The sequence below is a fragment of the Crotalus tigris genome, unplaced genomic scaffold (assembly GCF_016545835.1).
Source record: "Crotalus tigris isolate CLP2741 ecotype Arizona unplaced genomic scaffold, ASM1654583v1 scf7180000018155.2402879, whole genome shotgun sequence".
NCBI classification, from domain to species: domain Eukaryota; kingdom Metazoa; phylum Chordata; class Lepidosauria; order Squamata; family Viperidae; genus Crotalus; species Crotalus tigris.
The window spans coordinates 2,239,261-2,257,354 of record NW_024096851.1 but is presented as its reverse complement, the minus strand read 5'-3'; positions in this window follow the sequence as shown (position 1 = coordinate 2,257,354).

Below are 18,094 nucleotides of genomic sequence, written 5' to 3'. Positions count from 1 at the left end.
TGGTAAGGCTTCATAAATTATTATCCAGCTGCAGATGTTTATATATAGAGGATTTCCAGGAATGTGTGCATACATTGCAGTGTTAATGTGTGGTAAGCCAGACTCTGGTAAATAAGGAACTTTATGGTTGTGCTCATCAGCAGCGATTCATACAGTTTTTACCTCAAATTAAAAAAAAAAAAATCGGAAAATAAATAATTCTCCTCAAAAGAAGATTAAGCAAAAGATAGGTAAAAATATACAGTGTCCTTGCTTTTTCTCCTTGTCAACCCAATCTGAAATTAATTCTAGGAGTCTATCTGCTCAGCAAAAATGTGAGCGCTTTTTTGTTCTTGTGTGTGTATATACATGCAAAAAAACCACAAAAGGTTAGGCCAGGATAAAGCTGCACTTACGTTGAATTAATAATTACGAATTAAAATGATCCCACATTTGTGCATACCAGTTATTCAAGAATCACTCTGAATTGCCTCAGGATGGAAATGGAATATTAAGCTATTCTGTGCTATATGTAAAAACCACTCACGTACAAATACACATTTTCCATTGGAAAATGAAAATAGGATGGAGGTAGAGCAAGGAGAACAGGTAGCTATTGTGAGAAAGGAAGGTAGAAGGAGAAGAGGTAAGAGAAGACAAAAGAATAGAGTATAAAGCATCACAAAAGAGGTTAAAATTCAATAGGCCAACAACTCCTATGCTAATCTTCAAAGACATTGATGCTTTTCAAGCAGCAGTATCTGCATTTTTACCTTGCCCCTTGTTTTGTTTGTTTTCAATAGATTCTTTCTTGTCAATGGAAGACAACCCTCTTCCCATCTTTCACAGGCATCTATCTGGTGATAAATATGGGGCACTATTATTATAGCTCTGACTGGAAAAAGGAACAAGAAAAGTCAAATTTATGTAGTATGGTGATGAACAGGAGAATTCCAGAAACAGCATCAAATTTACAATGGAAAAACAATGCCAGCTCAATACCATTTTTGGGGTTGTTTTTTTTTTTTTTTGTCTGACCTGTTTATTCCTGGGCTAGTTCTTTGGCAAAGAAATGCAAAAATGTTTTTCAGGCTTCAAGGTAATCTGTTAGTATCTGTGTTTCTGGTTTTAAATTATTGTAATAGTGCTGAATAAAACTGATTTGGAGTGCAGAAAGCTGTTACAATGTTTTCTGGTTTGAGGTGTACTTTTAAATCTGAAATGGCTCCATTTTTGGTTTGTACAAACCAGACTTCGTAGCCACTGTGCAGATAGCCACTGTGCAGGGATATGAAGGTTGATAGATGTTTGTGAACCTTTTTTTTATTAATGTGTTACGTGAACATAGACTATATGGAGGGATGTACTATAATATTTTACAAGCCATTGTGTAAATTAAATGTGAGTCTAAATACACATCTGATTTCTATTGCATCTTTCCTTATTCCATTGCTTTTACTGAAATGTGCATTTGGGTACATATCTAAATACACATTCTTAGTCTGTTCTTAACATATATTTGGCTTTGAATACATATCCTGATTTTGCAAGTAATTAGACATAGATTTCTTTAGTTTGGATTGGCAAAGAAGTTGTGGAGGAATGATAATGGAAAAGTCTCTCTTTGTCATGCTCTTGTTCCTCTGATTATTTAAAAACAAATGAAGGATGCAAAATGTATATAATGCATTTTTAGATACTGTGCAGTAAAGCGTAACAAAGAGGCGTAACAAAGAGGTTACGCTGTTATATTCATAATTTGCAAGGGTAACATTAAACCTGCTGTGTATAGTGAATGGGAGATGATTAGACCAAAACATAATTCTGCCATGGAGAAAGAAATAAGATGAATAATACAAAATACAAGGATCACAGTCAGTTGGCAGCTGAGAATAATTTAGCAGTGTAAGCGGCAAATAAGATTAATATAACTTTTATGACACAGTTATACAACCATGGTTTGCATATCATGAAAAATATTAATTCCACTTCATTTTGCAGAACTATATAGTAGTCAGATCTCAACTAAGATGCTGCATCCAGTTCCTGAAACTGCCTTTTTGGGAAGATGTAGAGAAATTGGAACAAGCCTATAGGAATACTAAAAACTATTAACAATATAGAAGAATCTTATAGGAATTGTCAACAACACATTTTCAAGCCTTTTCAAGCTTAGGAAAATTCTGAGGCTCTGGCTCTGTTTATGTCACATACTGAAAAACAAACTAGATATCTGATTTGGAGTTAGGTGTGTTGAATGAGCCCAAGTTATATGGTTCAATGTGTGAGCCATTGCTCATCTACATGTCTCCTCCCCCCATATACAATTCAAAGTTGCCTCACAAACCATTTTTCAAGCACATGTCTTAATGATACTGTCTTCAACTCATCCCCAGACCATAGCAGAACCCTCCAATTTTCAACTTAGTTGATGTAATGTAGAAGTGAAGTTTTCTATCTTCTCCCATTATAAACCTTGTTGTATATAATATTGAGCATTTTGGCAGCAATAGCAGTGATGAATCAACAACATCTGAACCGTCTCACATCAGCTTTTATGACACCACTATTTGTACTCAGAAATCCTAGTTCTCTAACTGCAGCATACAGTGCAACATTCTAGTATCTTTACTTAGGAATGGGAATGTCATCATCTCTTGCAGCAGCAAGAGGATTAACACCAAGACACCCCCTCTCCCATCACTGTGATCAGCCAGAACATCTGTGGACATTGAATTTTATAATGATCAGTGCTGTTGTACGATTTTATAGGATTTTGCAATGTTAATCTCTATGGGAGAACTTTGTTCTTAAAGATAGTCTATAAATATTTTAAATCATGATGTCCTGGCATAAACCCAGATTTTGAAGAGAATTCTAAGAAGAACTGCTTAAAAATTGGGTTCACGTAGAGAAGGTTGATCGTCAGAGTTGAGATTTGTCAGCATCTTTGCAGTTTGCAGAGTCCATAAGAGTCATCTGGATATATTTTGCCTGAAGATCATTATCATTCCACAGTAGGAGAAATACATGTTGTAATTGTTCTTGTACTTCATCAGCATGAAAGATAAAGAGACCAAAACAAAAATCTATTAAACTGCTTTTGTACAGATAACAAAGCAGAATTGTACTGTCCAGATGCAAGGCCCACTGCTTTCATATGTGCCTGAGATGTTAATGACACACATACATAGGGATGAACTTATGACTTGACATTGCTTTCTTCAACCTCTACTACCTCAATGGATGGCTTTGTAAAATTATGCTATCCCTTATATACTCCAAAGTTAATTCAAGGCACCTATGTATGCCGTGATATGTTTGCTGCTCCCCAATCAGATCTTTATAGAATCCCATGCCTTCATCTCTCTTGGGCAGTTGAGCTAATTTGTTTAAATATTTCTGGTTTAATTGCAATATAACAGGAATTTCTTCGGATCCAATTTTCAAGCAGAAGCACAAGCGCTCTATAGTGCTTGAGCACAGGGTACTTTTTCATGGGAAATAACTCTTACTTCATCCCACTTCTCAGCTTCTATGCTTTCCAACATTCCCAACAGTGGTATTGTCATGCCACTATGAGTGTCTCAAAACTGATTTTCAATTGAAGAGATGAATAGCATCTTGGACGTTTGGCATCTTCCCCCTCATTGCAAAAGTTCGTTATTGTTTTCCAAGTTACAAATACTTCACACAAGAATGTGTTTAAAAAAAGAAGTGGGACATTGGTTGGGTGCGAATTTTGGCATTTCCCCATTGATTAAGTGTAGACTGCAATGAATGGTTGATGGCGTAAAATTGGCAGCAGAAAGTATGCCTGGTGGGTCAGTGTGAAACAGTTTTAGAAGGTGTGGAGAGTATGAAAGGAATAAATTATATTCCTAAAGAATTGAAAAATATGCCTTTTATTTCTGATTGCTTTTGCCAAAAGCTTTAAATTTGCTTCAGGTGCTAAGCAGAGATTTCTCTTCAACGTGCCTGCTTATACACTGGCCTATTGCCTTAGCTATGCATTCTCAATGTTTTTTTTTTTTTCCAGAGATGGAAGCACAGCTTCATTTCTTTCTTTGGGGGAGGTATATTCTTCAGTAGCTAGTGACAAACCAAACAGAGAAAATTGTGTGACCTGTCATTTTATATTACCAGGATCCCAGGCAAAACAAAAGACCTCACTCCCTCTTTATCACCAGATATCATTCCTACCTCCAAAATACCATTTGCCAAGAAAGGAGAGATCTCAAGTGAACACAGCATGCACAATCATAATTTTTAAAAAAACAGTATGTTGTATGGACATAAATAAAAAGATACTGTATATTGAATGGATGCAATATGGTAAGCCAAAATCAAAATCAATCATTAGTGTGATCTATGACCTCAATCTTTGTCTGTAAATAATGACTTCTTTATTTCTTTCTGACTTTAAACTCAACATAAATGGATATTCCAAGAACCAAAATGCTTTCAGTATATAGTCACTTCTTCCCCTTCTAGCTGCAACCCCCTCTCCTTGTAGAACATCAAATGCTTTTCTCTGGAAAATTCTTTGACTATCAAGATGAGCTTTGTTGAATGCAGGATTTGAATCAGCCCTGTGGGTAAGTGAAATGCATCACTTGGTCCTTTGAATGTGGGCCAAGAACTGCAGTGAATGTGTTAGCTCTTGTAATAAGATCACACATATGTGTAAGTATAAAGAAAAAAGGATTCTTTGTCCACAAGAGGGGTTTCCTATTTCATCTTCCTTACAGTCTTCTATAAAGAGAGTAGAAATGTGTGTAGTTTATTATACTTCCCTTGAAGGCAGCAATGTAGCAAGCTAATTGGTGAAATCCAATCCAAAGGTACCTACAATTAATATGTATATTAACATGAAAAGAATCTCAGCCCAAGTATTTTAAAAACTCCACTATGTTTAAGAGAAAAATTAATAATAATGTATCTGAAGGGCTGTTCTAATTAATTTGTGCAGGTTTTGCTTTCTCTAAGTACTGGTCATAATAATCACAATATTTATTTTAGACTTTTTGGTGTTTCTCCTACAATCAAAGCCAGCCTTTGCAATTCATTTGCATTTGGCTGTTTTTTAAATATTTTTTCCCAATTTAGTTTTTTTTTTTTTTTTTTTACTTCAGAGATTCTATATTTTTGTGGCAGGACAGGACAATTGGAAAACTGCTGTTCAACTGCAGTTGAAAATCTTCAAAATTTAAATCCTGACAACAAAGCCTCGAATGAAACAATGTTTGAGTATAACTAATATAGCCTGTGCAATAGATAAGTTATTCTAAAGTATATTATACAAAATATACTAGTTAAAAATTTTGAATTTAAAAAAACAAGCACCTCTTTCAATGTAGAATTTTGGATTCAAAAGCCAAAAGATCTATTCCATGTGTACCTCAGGGCTTGATAAAACAAGAGATACATATTTTGTCTAGCGAGAAAACTTGCCTTTTCATGCAGAGAGCTGTTTATAATGCCTCTTGGGAGCAACAAATTGCTTTTGAAATTATTTGTGGCCTTAGTACCAGATCACATCATAAAGGGATGGTTCTCATTTTGAAGAAATGCTTGGTCAAGGTTTTGCCTCCTTGCCTACAGCCCTCAGATTATACAAAGTGTCGTGCACTGTTCATAAAAGGGTTTGTCTATCTATTTATCATGTATTTATTTAAAAATACACAGATGCCAAATACACACCCACATATACTGTATAAGACAAACAAATGGATTTTGGAAGTTTATGACGGAAGAAAATTCTTGTTTTGATTTTATATTATGGGGAATTCAGTGTACAAGGTCACATTCTCACTGCTTTTTCCATTCTTATTCAAAGGAGTTTGTTTGCAATATGTTGGTTATGAAGACACTTCTCAGCTTATTCAGCTAGCAAAGGAGGCAATCTGAGGAAGGGGTGGGGCTTTGAATTGGATCTAAGGTTTGGTGGAATATTCAAAGGAAATATTATAATACACTTCCTTTGTCTGAAATGGTATAGGGTTTCCTGCCTGAGTAGGGGGTTGGACTAGATGACCTACAAGGCCCCTTCCAACTTTATTATTATTATTATTATTATTCCACATTTTTAAGAAATGGTTGGAGGCTATGCATCTGTAAAGGCAAAAACAACTTTTGGGATCTTCCCCACCAAGTAACTGGCCACAATGATTCTATGTGAGCAGCAGCTATAACAGATTACTGCCTTCCTCTTTGCCTTTAAAGATTCAATTGATGGCAATAAGGGAAGGTGGAAAACTAAAATGGCAAAGCTTTATTTAGAGTATAATGTGATAATGTAGAAAAAGAAACAGGATTCCTGTACTTGTAATAGTTTATTGAAGTTGGACTTTCTTTCATATACAGGTAATCCGCGACTTACAGTCATAATGGAACCTGGGTACATTTATGCTGCAAAAGGCCATAGATGCAGGCCAGTTGCCGAGCACCCAAAAAGAGGCAGTATGGTTGGGTAGGGGCCATCAGAACTTTGGCACTGGATCATAAGTTCCTTTTGGTGGGTCCATCATAACTTTAAACAGTCACTAAGCAACAAGTCGTAAATCAATCATGTTCATGATGATATTTAATTACATAGCAGAGACAAATTGTAATACTCTTCATGTAAGTTGTTGGTTTATCTATAAACCTGAAAGAAAGATTCCTAAGCATCTCAGGAGACCTTTTATCATTAATCAGAATATGAATGTTCAAGCTTTGAGACACAAGGTGGCACCACTACTACACCACTGATTATTAAATTTAATGGTAAATTGTGAAAATCAGTTCACACAAATATATTCTGTATTTACTATATTCTTGGTTTTACCTACTGACATAAAAGCCAGTAAATGTCTACTAGGTAATTAAGATCATTTCATCAACAAAGAAATAAAATTTAAGCTTCATGTATGTTCTTAGCAATTTTTGCTGATTTCACTTATTTATTTACTATTTGTGAGACAAATAGATTGTATTATATATGTTATACATTTGCATTGTGTTACATGAAAGAAGAACTGAAATGCATCATTCATTAATTTTAAATAATGTCTTTTGAACTTCTTTTGAATGGTTTCTAACTGGCTTCAATTAAATTAGCAAAAATCAGTGCAAATACATTTCTTTGTTCTTCTGGATAAAGAATCTCCAATTTAGGATGTATTGTCATGAACGTCTTTGATTCAACCAATGATTGCTTCCCCCCCCCCACTTTCCATTCAATTGGGTTATAAGCATACCTATAGGTAGTGGTGTCAATTTTTTTAAAAAATTAAAAAATATAAATAAAAAATTAGAAATCTTGACTGGTAGGTAAATTGTGAAAGTTTTCCATTTTTTTAAAAAAAAACATTTTTTTAAAAAAACATTTTTTAAAAAAATGAAAAAGTTGTGAGAAACTTTTCGTTAGCCACCAAATAAATTGCTTGGTTTACCTATTCTTTAAATCCAGTCATTATGATGTGCAAGCCTTGGCTTATGTCTTGCAAATTTAGCTAGTTGTGATTTATTCAGTCAACAATGGTTAAACAAACCACAGCCTAGTTCAATGTGCAAGCCAACTCTTACTATAATCCAGGTTTGACAATTAGCTTTTTTATATTTGACTGTTGTATTCTTCCAAGTATAAGTGTCAACCGACTCAGACAGCACTGGAGATTCTTGAATATGCAGTTAGAGCTTTTAGGACAGAAACTATCAATAGCTAAGTCTTGAAACTTCTGGATCTGTGCAGTAGTCAGATCTTGAGTGTACATAGCAATATTTGGCCTACTGTTTTCAGAAAAATTGCCTTCCTTGGCCCCCTAAAGATTTTTTTATGGAGACCTATGTGAAATGTGGCTAAATGATTAAGGCTTAGCTCTTAACATCTCTATGGATATAGATTAAGAAAGATAGCGTCAGACATGTTGTATATTCTTTTCCCTTAAAATTGTTCCTGTCGCTCTATTTAGAAGACACTGGAAAGTCAGGCAAAACTAGGGCCACACCCTGTAGTTAAAGTTATCACGGCTTCTCAGTCTATTTAGCTGTGTAAGTGGCTTCCCCAACATACCGGTATTGTGACTTAATGACACACACAAAAAGAGGATTTTCACACCAGCTGTGACAATATTACCCATTACTGTCCTGTTGTGTTTAGGAAATCATACTTTTGTTCAGAAAGTAAGGGTACTCCCACGCTAAGGTTCTATAACAGCTTGAAAACAGCTCCAGTTCTCTAACGTTGGTAGTATTGAAGATACTAATCAACTTATTTCTGGTTCAGAAAACGTGAGACTGCTTCTAGAGATTTTGTTTGCTTTGAGAGGCTGTGACTCTGTTTCCCCAATGGTAGGAATGCTACCTCACCTCTCTCCCTGGTTCCTGAGCTTGAGGTTGGAAAAGGGAAATAATAGTTTGATGGTCTTGCAGTTCTTCCTTAATGGCTAAATAAATGAAATTAATAAGAATATTATCCAGGTCCTTCCATCACTGAGTTTCTTATCCAGTAATCACTCCAAAATGTCTTAAAGTCAGCTATGCAATTTTATTAACTCCCAGCAACCTGACAAGGTTGGGAGCAGGCAGGAAATCCCCTGAGCTAAAGAGGATTTTTTTTTCCAATCCAACAAAAGTGTGCAAAAATCCCATCACTATTCTGTACTTCCAAGTCCAGACTATGGGAGGCAGGGTGAAAAAAAAAATTGAGAATGAGGGAGAAAAGAAAAGCCCACTCAGCTTCATGGAATTCCAGCATCACAATATTAAGGTTTTGCCAATTCAATTTGGCACTACCAAGCTGGAAGAAAATTACCTTCACTGCCAAGGAAAGATAATACTGTATAGGAATGCAGTGGAGCAGCAATCATGCCAGATGGATGCAAACATCATATACATGTATAATAGAGCCATCAGTTTCTCCCATCCCCTCAATAAGGGGAAACTTTCATGTGAAGCTCCAAGCAACAATGGGCTACCCTTCTTTTCTTGCTGTTCCTTTTGTGTAAAAAGGAGAGAGTTTGGTTACTGTTCCTCTTACATGCTAATTCCATCAGCTAAAATGTTTGTTGTTGGTTCAATCACTAAGCTGTGTCTGCCTCCTTGCGAACCCATGGACCACAGCACGCAGGCTCCGATGTCATCCACTATCTTTAGAGTTTGCCCAACAGCTAAAATGTACTTTTTGCAATATCACTCATTTTTCAGGTGGCAGAAAACTACACCAGCATGAAATGTTCTGAACCCAGTGCTGATTCCTGTTCTAATACCTTTGTTCCAATTCTTTACAACTGCCTTCCCTAGCAAGATTTTAGATAAGTGGAGGGTGCCTTTAAATGCCTGAATTAATTGGGGAAAGATTGCTTTAACAATATAGCTATATTTAGCAATATAACTAAGGATGACCTAAATCCCCCCTCACAGAATGAAAGCAACATCATGGGGATATTTAAGCCATGCGGAGAGACAAGTAAAAAAATACCCTAAATTATTTATTCAAAATGTAGGCTAAAGAGTACTCACTAAATAGGAATTCTCAATCAGTTTCCTTAGTGGAAAATAATTGCCTTACAGCTTACTCAAACAAAGCACAGGAGAGGTGTGCTTTAAATCCCCTCCCTCTGTTAGGCAGTGTCACCTGTTGGAACTCAGGAGCAGCAGATTTTTCTGTTGTGGTGCCCATCCTCTACTACAGTGGTTCTCAACTTGTGGGTCGGGACCCCATTTGGGGTCGAACAACCATTTCACGGGGGTCGCCAAACAACGCAGTCTGCCATTTTTCCCCCCCTTTTCCTTAGCTGTGCTTCTCCCTTTTATTCTATTGGCTTTTGAAAGCCAGTAGAATAGACTCTCTTGAATAGAGTCTAATTTTATTGGCTTTCAAAAGCCAATAGGAATTGTCCAGGCTGTCTCTGCCCTGCTGAGCCCGCCAAAAGCCCCATTCTGCAAACGGTGCTGCACCAGTTGAGTAGTCCTTGACTTACGACTGGTTGAGTAGTCCTCGACTTACGACCGGTTGGGGGTCGCGGCATTAAAAAGGTTGAGAACCACTGCTCTAGTATATCATTCCCCTGATTCTCTTGGACAGATCTTGAAACTGGTTTTGTTACTGAACCTGGTGCCCTGGGTGTGTGGTTGAGTCTGTATTGTGGCTGTGTCAATTTTGTCAGATGGCCTATAGCAGCAGTTTATATTATTTACTGCTTTATGTTTTTTATCTTGTTTTCAAGTGTTGTTAGTCACCCAGAGTCGTGTTATTTGAGACAGACAGCTTGTATAAATTGAATGAATAAATACATACTCCACACAGGGTTAGCATGATTGAAAAGATATGATGTCCTATTGAGGAAACTAGCTAATCCATAGTCCAAAGATTTCTAACAGTGTTTTGGACTGGACCAACAATAGGCTTACTTTTAATTGGTTTCTCATTGCATTAGTCATCCAAGTTTAGATAGAGAAGTGGATAGATACTTCTGTTCTGATTTAAAAGTACAATGCTCTGTTTCCACTGAGCAAGGCAATTTAGAAATTTGCATGAGTGTGATGATGGAGCTGAGAATAGGATGTCATGCATATAAATAACAAAACCAAGCAGCTCTTTTGGAATGATAGAAACTCCTGTGGCTAGAAACTGGGAACATTATAGCAATTAAGGTACCTGCATTACTTTAAATGCATGTGTTCAGGTTACGAAGATCAAAGTTTTCAGTTTGAAACTTGAAGATTCTAGTTCTGCATTGCCTAGAGAACCCAAAATATAATTTATTCTTTCTGTAAAATATAAATTGAAGAAGGGTCTTATAAAAATGACACCCCAGCAATCTTTATATTATATATTAAATAGCATTAATATCAATAACATTAAAAACATAAACAGTAAAGATGAAATATGAAGCCTGCATCACAGGTGAAAGGATATTCCAGTTTTAATGCTGCCACTGAAAAGGTCCTTACCAGACATGTTTCCAGCTGATATTCCTTTCTTAGGAGTACTCATAATAAATCCAAATGAAACAAACAAATGAAAGTCTCAGCTGATAACGGGGAAGTTTTTTCCCCCCAGGTAGGCAAAAACCAAGCTATAAAGAGATATAGCTATTGCAACTGAGGTAGAATAAGTGTCATATGTCTCTGACAGGACAACCCAACAAAAGTCTAACTAATGCATTCTGGATAGGTTGCAATTTCTATACGTCTTTCACATGTATTCCCAAATAAAGTCCATTGCAGTAATCTAGTCTTGAAGTAAGCCTGGTTGGTCGGGGATGAAGTTGGTAAATCCACAGCTGACACAAAAAGGTGTCCTTTACTTCCATACACATGGTTCACTTAAGGATCCGTAAATACCCCAGACTGCAAACCTTTCAGGGAATGCAACCCCATCCAGAACTAGAAAGTTCCTTTCAATTTAGACTAGTGGTTCTTAACCTTTTTTAATGCCGCGACCCCCAACTGGTCGTAAGTCGAGGACTACTCAACCGGTCGTAAATCGAGGACTACTCAACTGATGCAGCACCGTTAGCAGAATGGGACTTTTGGCGGGCTCAGCAGGGCAGAGACAGCCTGGACAATTCCTATTGGCTTTTGAAAGCCAATAGAATTAGACTCTATTCAAGAGAGTCTATTCTATTGGCTTTCAAAAGCCAATAGAATAAAAGGGAGTAGCACAGCTAAGGAAAAGGGGGGAAAAAATGGCAGACTGCATTGTTTGGTGACCCCCGTGAAATGGTCGTCCCGACCCACAGGTTGAGAACCACTGATTTAGACAGAGCCATGTTTAATCAAAAAACCTTCAGACTTCCTTGGATTCAGCGTTAGCCCGCTATATCTCATCTAGATTATAAGCAGGAGTCGGTCCTGATTGTATGCAATTTTTATTTATGAAATTGATACATTACTCGAATCCCAATAAACTCTAGCCATTGTACAAATGTTGTTAATGCCCCCAATTATTCCTATTTCCAAACAGATTTTTGACAGTTGTCTTTTCTGTGATTTTAGTCATGATACATAGGGCACACGATGGTTCAGTAGTTAAAAGACAATGAGCTTGTCTACTGGAAATCTGTCAGATCGTGTTTGAGACCTGAGCACTGCATGATGGGTTGAACTCCCATCCTTCTCTCAGCTTCTGCCCACCTTGCAGTTTAAAAGCATGCACATGCAAGTAGATTAATAGGTAATTTGTGGTTGTGTGGCCAGCATGGCTATATGCCAAAGGTTCATGGAATGCTGTTACCTTCTTTAAACTAAACTAGAGGGCTTCCTAGTAGTTGATGATCACCAAGATAATTCTGCTAATTTGTTGACCAAGGAATTTTGGTCATTACAATTTCTAGGGTTATATTAGAAACTACAGTCTTATAAATTAGAAATATACAAAATGAAAAAACAGGGAACAGTTGCATTTTGAGATCTATGAACTACTTGTTTTTCTCAAGAAGTTTCCAAACACCAAACCTATTCTCTGATAGTTCTTCAAAAGCATTTGTTCAGATATGTCAGCTGCTAAACAACATTGCTTGCGCCAGCTCTTCACAGAAAGTTTTGCATCCCAGTTCAACAAAGACTTGCTTATTATTTTTATGGTGAACAAGGATGCAGAACCTCTAACATCATAAGATGATATATTTTGGTTTGCCTCTTTTGAAACCACAAGGGCTAACAAAAGTTATTTCTGTTCTTCCCTTAGGCAGAGAAACCAGCTTTATGACTTTGGATGAGTCACTGTCAGCCCAACCCACCTCTCAAGATTGTTCTTGTAGGGGAAATAGGAAAGAGAACATTATGTTCTTCATCTATTTCTAGAAAAACCCAGGATAAATGCAATTAATTAAATATTAAACATCAAAATCTGTTATAAAGTTCAGTTACTTCCACATCTTTCCATAGTATGGCTTTCTGCCCTGCCTATATTGGTTCTTCTCATTAACAAATTTTATCTCCATCTATATAAATGTTGTAAATAAATATATTAATCTTCTTTTCACCTTTTCCACATATTCCTTCAGCCTCCAAAATTCAGGCCTTTTATCTGTACAGTACACCTTTATTCTTCTCTTCTCCTTTCTCCCTCTAAGAGCTTCCCATATTTCTACAACACGGCTGTCAGTTTCCTTCCTCTTTTTGCCCCAACTTTTATCTGCTCTTCTGCTTCAACTATTGTTTATAAGCTGCCAAGATGGAGAGAAAAAAAAACTTTTTCAGAAGAAACTTTTTTTTAACAAGTCTGACAGTTACTAGAAACAAGTTTACCAGCTGCTGAAATAAAATCCAACCTTCAAACGGAAGCTGATGTGTCAGGGGAGTAAACCTAAGAAAATATTGCTGTTTGACTTGTAAGATTAACCCTACACAGTTACAAACCACCTGCCACTGGAATGAACAATTCACACACAATATTGGTCACTTGCTTACAAAGGAGGCTGCGACTGCTGGAACTGAAAACAGGACAAAACCACCATTTAGATCTTGTTAAGAAAATGAATCACAGATAAAACAGATGAGCAAAAGAATTAATGCTTAATTAAACATTAAGCTCTATACTTTTTATCATGTATTCAGATCAAAAGGTACTGATGTTGGCTTTAACTTGGAGCAGAATTTATTGTTTCTCTGTTTTGGACTGGCCAACAAGACAGAACATGGAAGCAATTGCTCTGTATTCCAACTATACTGACACCCACGGTGTCTACAGTAACCTGTTTCTTCTTCTTCCTCCTCTTCCTCCTCCTCCTTCTCCTCCCTCCTCCTCCTCCCACCATGAAGTTGCTCCAGCCAGTTAGACAGATAAAGCAACATAAAACACCTGCACATTGGCCAGTTAGCCTGCACATAACTCATTGTTGACTGGGATCTAATTAACACATAGCATGTGTGGCATTTTATATTTTTTAAAAAAAGTTAAAGGGGAGGATTATAATATTTCTCCACATCACTCAGCACCTGTGATCAGAAAATGAGAAAACATGATTTCCCTCTTCCCCAATTGATTAGCATCCTTAAATGAAACTGATTATTAAATTACACTAAACAACTTGGGCTCTGTTGGATCACTGTTTCAGAGAATGACCAAAGGTGGACGCCCAAATTCCTGCCAGCTTCCCCAGTGAATTTCCTTGTGGGAATCTGGCAGGGAGTATAAAAAATCTTCCTTCCCTTCCATTCTCTTTCCTTCCCAGCAGACAGGTTAGTGGTTGCTGGTGGATGGAAGAGGGAGTGAAGGATTGTGAGACTGGCTGGGAAACTGTTACAGAGCACTGAAAATTAAGTTCATCAGCAATCCAACAACAGCCACAATTTCCTTAAATTTCATTCTCTTGGGAATCAGGGATCCTAGGTTTTGGGCATATTCTGTAAGTTATCCCATTTGAGGTACTTTGGTTAAAAAATGATTTTGTTTGTTTATTTATTTCATTTCTATAGCTGCCCATCTCAGCAACCGACTCTGGGCATCTCACAATTGAAAAATAAGTATTACAAGTAAAACCATTTTGAAACAATAAAAAACAGTAAAAATCATTTAAACAACAAAAACATTAAAACATTTAATTTTAGTACATACAAAGCAAGACATCTGGCCTCTTAACAATACAGCCAGGAGGCGGGGCTCTTGGTGTATATAGCACCCCTAGCTTGGAAACATAGTCAGATTTTTAAAGCTTTATGGAAGGGTAACAGGATTGGGGCCATTCTAATCTCTGAAGGGAAGATATTCCACAAAGCAGGGTCTGCTGCAGAAAAAGCACATCATCTAGTCCATATCAGCCGACATTCTTGGGTTGATGGGATTTGCAGCATGCCCATCCTATTTTATCTGGTTGGACGGGTAGAAAATCTGGAATCGTTGCCCCATGATGCACCATTTTGCCTTATTAAAAGTCATGACCACAGTTTTAGTAGTATATAGATAAACGTTTGACTAATTCAGTAAAGTTACCCTTTAAATATTTGTATTCTTTGTATCAGGGGCTGCAGCCCACTACCTAGCTGTGACCTATTCGCAACTGGGCTGCCAGAGTGGTGGGCTGGTGCATGTGTGCATGTGCAGCTTGACTTGCCCGAGTGGAGAGCTGGCGCATGTGCACACATGCACGCAACTCAATTGCTGAGCTGAGCTGCATGTGCATGTGCACCTGCCTGCCACTTGTGCAAATTGAGCTGCGTATGCGTGAGTGTGTGCATGACAGCCAGCCGCGCATGTGGCCTGATTCCCCTCTCCTTCCCCTCCATCTGGCCGCCAAGCTGCAAACATTGGGGACCACTGCTTTATATAACAACTTATTATTTTCTTTATAATGCACTGATTTCATAGGATATCTTTGTTTTTCTTTCTGATGAAACAAAATCCTTCCTACCCAATAAGTGTTTGCTCTTATGAATGTATTTCTCTGGCAAAATGACCAACTCCAGTATCACAAGCTGCATGTCTTTGGTTTGCCTAGTTCCCTGAACTATTAACTGAGGGGAGAGATGGAAAACCTAGTTCTTTGGGGCTCAAAAGACAATTTTGATGCCTCTGGCTTTGAAAGGGGGCCAGCTATGACAGTGCCAAGGAAGAATAAATAACTGAGGTATTTGAAGCAGTGAAGGTCTGTGCAATATTTATACCCAACAGAATAGAAGGCGCAAACACTGGTTTCAGCCCTCTGTCCCTAGAATCTTTAAGTAAAAGATGTTAGCAAGGAAGTCTGGAAATATCTGTGGAGATTCTCAGTCATTCAGGTCATGGTTGTCAAAAAAAAAAAAAAATACTTTTTTCAAAAGGCAACTGGACTTTGTTTTTCCGTGAAGATGTTTTGCTTCTCATCCAAGAAGATTCTTCAATTCAGAAGCTTCTTGGATGAGAAGCGAAATGTCTTCAAAGAAAAACAAAGCCCAGTTGCCTTTGAAAAAGCACCTTTGGGAGAAGTCTGGAAATACTCCCCACTGTGCAGTGTTTCTCAATCTCAGCAATTAAAATGTATGGAGCATTCTGGCTGAAAAATTCTGGGAATTACAGTCCACACATCTTAAAATTCTCAAGGTTGAAAAATACTGCCTGATGAACTTCTAAAAGTCAGACAGTCAAGGCTGAGTTTGGTAGATCTAAAACCTGATATTGTAGCTATTACAACCTTTATCTTTTCTACTTTAAATAAAATTGTATTTTACTTTTAAAAAAACCCTCCAACTAGATTTTTTAGAGCAGAAAAAATAAAACCACATGTATAAAATAGCTGTTCATATGTGCTTATATTTAAAATAATCTATACTTGTTTCAGTTGAGATTATAAAAAAAAACTCCACTCTATGGAGAAAACTTTTAATAGTACAGAAGCATTCCTAGTGTATCTATCACTTTTTCTCTTCTACTAAGAGAATAGGATCCCCTTTATATATTTTTTCTTTTATCCTGGTAATTAAAGAATCCAGACAATAACTATTACAAGTATTGGTCTATGTTTCATACCTTTGCTCTTTGCTCCAGATGCCTATGCATAGCTCCACTCCATCATCATATCCTGTAGGGAGAGGAAATACTAGCAATTTCTAGCATTCATGTGCTTACACAGATTATTACAGTAATCTAATGCAGGGCTTTTTAACCTTTTCACCCATTGTACCACTTTTAGGATATGGCAATATCTGAGTACCACAAGTTGCCTAGCAAGGTGTCAAAAATTTGATGACAAAAAAAAAGGAAAAAAGTGATGAAGTATAGGTAGTTCTCGACTTACAACAGTTCGCTTAGTGACTGTTCGAAGTTACAATGGCACTGAAAAAAGTGCTCCCCAAGCCACAGCAAGCAAGACACCTGCCTGCCCACCTGGCAGAGCTCTTCCTCCTGTCCAAGGTTTCCATTGTTGTGAGCATTTCTGTTGAGGATTGGCAACGGGGGTGGGGTGGGGGTGTTTGGTTTTTATTCCCCCCGTCTGCTGGGTGGTTGCAGCAGGTTTTGGTCACTTCACATGACCCTGGGACACTGTGACCGTCATAAATATGAATCAGTTGCCAAGTATCTGAATGTAAATCACAAGACTCTGGAGATGCTGCAACATTCCAGCTGATGGGCTCAGCAGAAGCGCCAGGATCAGCGCCGAGCTCCAGCTGGAGCCTGGCTCTTCCACTGAGCCCTGACAGCCCTGCAGCTCCAGCCATCTCTCGCTCAGGCTTGCGCGGTGCTGCCACCGGTTCAGCTCATTCCCCTCCTCCGCTACCACTTTTCTAGGTTGGTCGCATACCACCTCCCAGGTGCCAATGTACCACAGGTGGTACCCATACTACTGGTTGAAAAGCCTTGATCTAATGAACCAGGCACTATAGTTTTAAAGCTTAATAATTCTGCCTTCTTCTGTACTTCTGATCTTACCAACAATGCAGTGAGTAGAAAAGTAAGAATAATTGGTGTGTTATTGTGCCAACGAATAAAACCTTGTGGCAATGACTATAGAATCCTACATTATGAAGTAGATGGTTATCTCCTACCCAGCCTTCTTCTTCTCTGGAACCACTAACACTTGAATAAGACTTCAGTTATCTCTCTGTTTATGTCAAGGAGAAGAAAGCTTAGGGTATCAACAGCTGAGTTTATGATATCTATATATGCTGGATAGCAGCACTTATCATCCCAGATGTTTGGGTATGCTAATTGGAATCTTAGACTTACAGTATCTGAAAGTCACTGCTGGTTTAAACATTCTGCTATAATAGTCTGGACAGTGAACAAAACCTTTGAACTGGATGACCAATCAGGAGATCATCTGATTAATTAATCATGGCCCCATCATGCTTGAGAACAATTGCTCAAAATAAATGCATAAAACAACTTGCTGTTTCCTTTGAGTACCCTCCTATTAATGAGTTTGACCCTGTCATTAATGCAATGAGTATGCAGGCTGATAGGGTTAAGAACATTGTGTTTATTTGCCATCAAATCTTATAAATAGTGCTTTCATCATAGTAAAGGAGACAAACTGGATGGACTGGTTTTAAGAGAACGTGAAGCAGTTGTGAAAGGGAAGAGGTTGGTAATGCTACTGAATACAGTTGCAGACCAGTAGATGGCTGGTAGGGGTGGGGGTGTTTTGTTGTTTTTGGAAATGGGGATGGGCAATACAGGAATTATTTTGCCAATGCAACTTCTTTAAAC